We start from the raw sequence: 6,050 nt of genomic DNA on the forward strand, positions 1-6,050 counted from the left end.
CTTGGACACACGTTTCATGGTTGTCAGAGTCTTCATCTGGATCTATAAGATCTTGTCCTTCACTTTGGATCTCTTAACGCCCATCCCACTGTGTCCTCCTTCTGGCCAACCCTGCTCATGTGTCCATGACCAAATCACTCTACTCCCCTGCTCCAGAAATCCTCCAGATTTCTGCCCATAAAGATCCACGCTGTTGGGGTGGTCTTGTCAGAATTAACTCTACTGTGCTCTGTTCGCTATATTGAACTTGAAGCCAGGTTTTAGGGTCCAATCTAAGGAGGGTGAATTTGCGAAAGGCTGCCACCCATAGCTGCTTTGTTGACTACAGCTACTCTGCTATCAATAGCTGTTGGGTTGATCTGTTTTGCTGAGAGTATCTGCTCTGATCAGAATTCGTTGTCTGTGAAGAGGAGTAGTGGCTGGGAGGATAGGATGTTGGCACTGTGAGTGGCTGCATGGGGTAACTCCCAGGTACCTGGAGATAACTGTAGTCACTCTGCTCATATCTCAGGCTATGCATATCTCTCCCTGTGCTGTCTCCTCCTGTGCATACCTCTTCCTGTGCTAGAGGAGTTGACTCATCCCAGTGGCCTTGTTATCATCCTGTGGTCTTGCATGTATAGCAGCTGTTGTCCACTGTCCATAGGCTACGTAAGCGGGCTGGGTGGCATACAAGACTAAGCTGCCTAGGAGCCTGGGTTGTGGTGATTGGAGCAGTGATGGTGACATAAACACCATCATCGAACTTGGGCAGGCTGGCTGTATGCCTGTGGACTGCTGAGTAGTGTCAGCAGTGGGAGGCTGTCCATAAGAAGCACATATGTAGTCTGCCCATAGGTGACAGTGGCTTGAGCCTGAGTACAGCTGACATCAGTAGCTTGTCCATGGGTTCCATATTTTGTTGCCCACCTGTCTGGGTGGTCTGGTTACATCCTTGCATTAGATGAGTAGTATAAGTATATAGCCATACTGAGTGACAGCTTGGTTGTAGATACTGTAACCTATGGACTCCATTTTCTCTCCTAAATGTCTTAAAATTGGTCACTTGAGGAAATTGTATGAGATATATTTTTGGAATAAAGAAATGCTTTTTCTCTAATGTATGTTATATAAAAATAAATGTAAAGAATATATATCTATGTTTTATAAATATATAAAATATAAATAATATGTTTAATGTATACTATATTATTACATAATTATAGATAAATAATACATGATGTATAATATATTATAATTATATTATGTATAACTAATATATATTATAATTATAGATATTATATAATATGTTATACTTTATAATGGACAATATATAAAAAGACATATAAAGAATATAATATATTTAAAGATAATATATTTAAATATAATAATATATTTAATATAAAGATAATACATAATAATATAAGCATAAGATATAGTAACATATTTAATAGCAAAGATAATATCTTTAAATACAATATATTTAAAGATATATAAATATATATCTTATATATACACATAGGGATATATATTATATATAAAGACATGTAAAATAAAATATATCCTATATATCACATGTATCTTTATTAGACATGTTTTTGCATATGTATTATTATAGATTATAGTTGCTAAACCTAACCAGGACTTTAGCGCTCTAAATGTTCTCAGGGGCTCTGTACTTTTTATATTTTAATGGAAGCAGCAATAAGGAAAGTTGCTGAGGAGAGGGGTATTTAAGGAGGGAGGCAGGGAAAGGGATAGGTGTGGGAGATGCTCACGGTCCGTCCCTCTGGTTACAGGGCTGCTTATAGCCTGGAGGAGAAAGTGCAGCAGGTTGCTCTCAGTCCAGGAAGGTAGCTATGAGACTGTGACTTAAGCATAGAGTTCAGAAGTGGAGGAGGCTTACAGCCCCCCAAAGGAGGCTTATGAAACATTTTGGGGATCCCTCCCTGAATAACTGGAGATGTTAAAGCTTAGAGCTAACTAAGATCACTGTGGTTTTGAGTTTGCGTTACTCTGGCTAGGACTATTCAGGTATCACGGTAAATCTAGACTTTCAGAGTTTGTGGTGACTTGATAGAATTGAGTTTTTATCTTCATCAAGTCTAAATCTGTTCATTAGTTCTAAGATTTTGCTTGATTTGAAAGGACTGGCTTCTGGGTCTCAGAAGATGAACACATGTAAAATAAAATAAAAACATAGGAGTGTTAACTGTTTTGTTGTATTTTCTGTTTGTTTGCTTTTCAAGACAGGGTTTCTCTGTGTAGCCCTGGCTACCCTGGAACTCTCTGTGTAGACCAGGCTGACCTCTAACTCAGAGATCCATTTGCCTTTGCCTCCTGAGGACTGAGATTAAAAGTGTGTACCACTACCCCGTGTCAGTATTAACCTTGACTATAAAATACACTCTAATACTAAAAATACTGAGATGTGAATTGTGAATAGCTGCATTTTTAGCCTTGAGAAGATAAACTTATTATAAAATCACAGAAACTCAACTTTGAGGTGTGTAGGTAAATAGACCACAGAGTTGTTTCCTGGTTTCCTGTATAGTTACTCAATAGATCTTTGATGTTAAGGTGACCTTAATGATTTTGTTACCTGGAGGACAAGGTGAGCACTGGGGAACTGTCCTGTCCTGTAGTGTAGCCATGGCCATAACAGTGATCGTCACAGACTGATGACCATTGAAGACACTGCATCTGAAGTATGTCAGTTGGACTATGTGAGCTCCAGTTTCCCCTGTAACCAGGAGACCTGGGGGTTCTTAACCCCATTTTACAGACAAGGAAACCAGGACTCAGGATTTTGTTGTTGCCTATTTTTATTTTCTTCAAGCAGGATCTTATGAGTCCATGCTGGTGTCTAACTGACTATCTAGCAGAGAATACCCTTGAACTTTTACTCTCTTGCTTCCATGCTCTGGATGCTGGAACAATGGGTCTGCATCACCACACAGCTTTGCAGCTCAGATAGTCTATATGTCCCAAGGCCAGAAAGCTACAAGGTTATGGAGACACCATTTGAAACACACGGTTTCAATGCTCCAAAGCTCACACGTCAAGGGCAGGGAAAGGTGAACTGATTAAGGCTTAAACCAAGGTAAGGATATGGCCAAAATGGGGAGAGTCCTCGCAAAGGGCTGTGGCTTCACATAAGGTTGTGCAGCGCCTTTCTTAGCTCTGTAATAACAACCAGACTCAGCAGGCAGAGAGCACTTTGTGTGCACAGCCTTTTGATTCTACCTCAGCCTAGAGGAACAACTATTTGGTGCCCTTTACACAGACAAGGCAACTGAGGCTGGAAAGACAATTTGTTTGGTAAATTTCAACTAGCATCTGTTTGGCTCTAAGTTGAGCTCACATAGGTGGATTATCTTTTGACCAATGTGACTTCTGTTTTCTCTGACAAATCAAGGCATCTTTTCAAAAACTGGGTTTCTCTTTCTGTCCCTGACCCCAAGTGATCATCACTTCTGTAGCCAGAGCTTTGTTCTCCAACTTCACACTGGAGGATCCACACGGTGGCAGTGTAACCCCACACAGTTCAGACACGAGGGAAAAAAAACCCCACTTGTTTCCACGGCACCAGGCAGGCCAGACCCAAGTCTGACAGACGTGGATGGGCAGACTGGCCTTAATTAGACCAGCCTTAGCCTTCTATGCTTCCTGGATGCAGACACACAGAATGCATTCCCCTCCAGCTACACCCAAGAGTGAAGATTCCAGAGACTCCATGCCCAATGTCAGGGTGGTGATCCTAATACCACAACATCTGAGAGCAAACCCTGAAGCCTTCTCCAAACCCGGGAAATATGAGGCTATCCCTTTCGAAATATTTTGTATCTGATTCTCACAAGCCCCTCCCTCTTTAGACTTTCTGCATGAGGGTGGTGGGCTGTCTGAAAGAACAAAAGGAGGGAAGAAAGACAAATTAGGGGGAAGAGAAGAGGCTCAGCCTTGGCTTTAGGAGAGCAGAAAAGCCCCAGGAGCTCTCTGGATACATGACATTAACCACAGTACCCAATATTCCTGGACACACTTCCTTACGCATGGGAAGGCTTAGCCAGTGCCTGTCTTGCTGGCTGTGAGATACATTAAGGTACAAATTCATGATGTATCTTTAGGTGCTTGGTGTTAGAAGCTATGTCTCCAGCACTTTGCTTTCTTTACTTCCAACTAAGAAAAAAGAGGACCAAGATCCTTCCACGTCACGGGATGGAGGAATACTTGACCAGTAGGAGAGAAACCAGAGTGTGATCTATAGACAAAGAAGAATCTTGGCAATCTAGGAATGTAAAAACCAAATATGCATAAGGCCAATGGAACAAAGATGTTTTTATTCGTATCTTTCTAAGTCATTTTGAAGTAGATGGCGACCAGAGAGAATCGTGCTTTTCAAGATAAGTGGCAAGATTCACACTCATGACTGCTTGTTTTAGGAAGAGTCTTCAGGGTCAGTTATGTTTTAGAGATTTGGGACATCACTCTTCTCAGATGCCTGAGCTGTCTGTACATAGGTCAGCAGAAGGAGCCTGCATGCTTTTGTTTGAAACCCAGCCAGCTAGTCTCTGGCTTTATGACTTCAGCCTTGTAGCTGTCTCTAATTCACCTCCATGGGCCACATGCATCCCAGGATAACTTCAAGTGGCCCAGCATAAAATTATGCACTTACTTAAAACATGAGAAATTTTTAAAAAATAACTTAATTATGTAGTTCTTGAGGATGAACTTTGTGGAAGAGGTCATGTTGCAATGTCAAGAGTTTGGACTCATCTCCCAAGACCTGTTTCTCAACCCAAGTTCTCTCATCTGAAAAATGGGCATGATTACATAAGCTCCTGTTTTACAGGTTGTTGGAAGATGATGTAAAAGTCTAGCATATGGTAGGCCCTTAATAAACACTGCCTGTTCTTAATAGATGCACCCCATTATAATAGCAAGAGTCCGGATCATGTTAGATCCTGCTCAAAGAACAATGAAGAGACAGAAGAGAGAGCTTATCTGGCTTGGAGCTCCACCAAAATATGGCTCAGGTCTTTCCAGGGCTCTAGCTCTGTGCTTTGGATCCCTCAGAAATGAAGGGGACTTCTTTTATACTTACATAGCATAATTGGTGACCAACAGGCCACCTACAAGCAGTATGAATGAGGCATTAGCAAGTCACTGAGGTCAGAGAGTCTCTAGCGTTGATGAGTTTCTGAAAAGATGTTTCAACAAATGGTGACATTTCTTGACAGCAATTTTGATCCCCTGGTTTTTTGTTTCTTCCCGTTTAGAGTAATGCTCATGTTTAAAATGAAGTAACTTACTGCTGTTTTTCCACCCTTCCCCGACAGAGCTGAGAATGATTACAGAAATCCCTGTGCTGTCTAGACAGAGACTGGGTCAGGTTGGGACTTGTTAGAAAGCCAGGTCTCAGAGCTCCACCCCCGCCACCTGCTGAGTCTAGGATGCTGAGGGAGTAGCTCCTAGTGGTTTGTGCTTAACACAGCTTGCCATGATGATTCTCAAACCTGACACTTCTTCCTCTAACCTCAAAATAGAGCCTCCTGGGACCACGGGAAAGCTCCAAGCCTGTTTTCAGGAACCCAATCAGGCAGATAAGGATGTCCTTTTACTTTTCATTTTTATAGTCTTATCTGTATTTGTAATGTTATCTTCTATTTTGCCTGTAGAGAAGCCAATGGGATTTGGAATCTTTCAAGCCTTTGCCTGTGTTTGTGCAAATGTTTGATTTGTGGCTGCAGCTTTTTGTTGCAAACTACAGGGAGACACATTAACTGAGATCTCCTCAAAAACCACCACTACCACCACCACCAAAACAACAAACAACAAACAACAAATCAACAAAAAGCAACCCCCAAATAACACATAGCATTTCATTTCCTAATGATTATTGTCTTCGTGTATGTGTGTGTGTGTACACACGAGCACATATGGAAAAAATGGAGTCTGTCTTTATAAGGCTTAGCAATAGCCAGTGCTGTTTGGAACAGTGTAGCACTAATAACATTAGTTACGCAGCCGGAATCGCTAAATAAAGCACCACGTGTAATTTGCAAACTCTC

At 41.4% G+C, this 6,050-nt stretch overlaps 1 pseudogene; it reads right to left on the bottom strand.

The window, feature by feature from the left end:
* Positions 1–219: 219 nt before the first annotated feature.
* Positions 220–940, bottom strand: LOC114634446 (annotated as a pseudogene).
* Positions 941–6,050: the final 5,110 nt, after the last annotated feature.

This window comes from Grammomys surdaster, unplaced genomic scaffold (genome assembly GCF_004785775.1).
Source record: "Grammomys surdaster isolate TR1022 unplaced genomic scaffold, NIH_TR_1.0 958, whole genome shotgun sequence".
NCBI lineage: Eukaryota > Metazoa > Chordata > Mammalia > Rodentia > Muridae > Grammomys > Grammomys surdaster.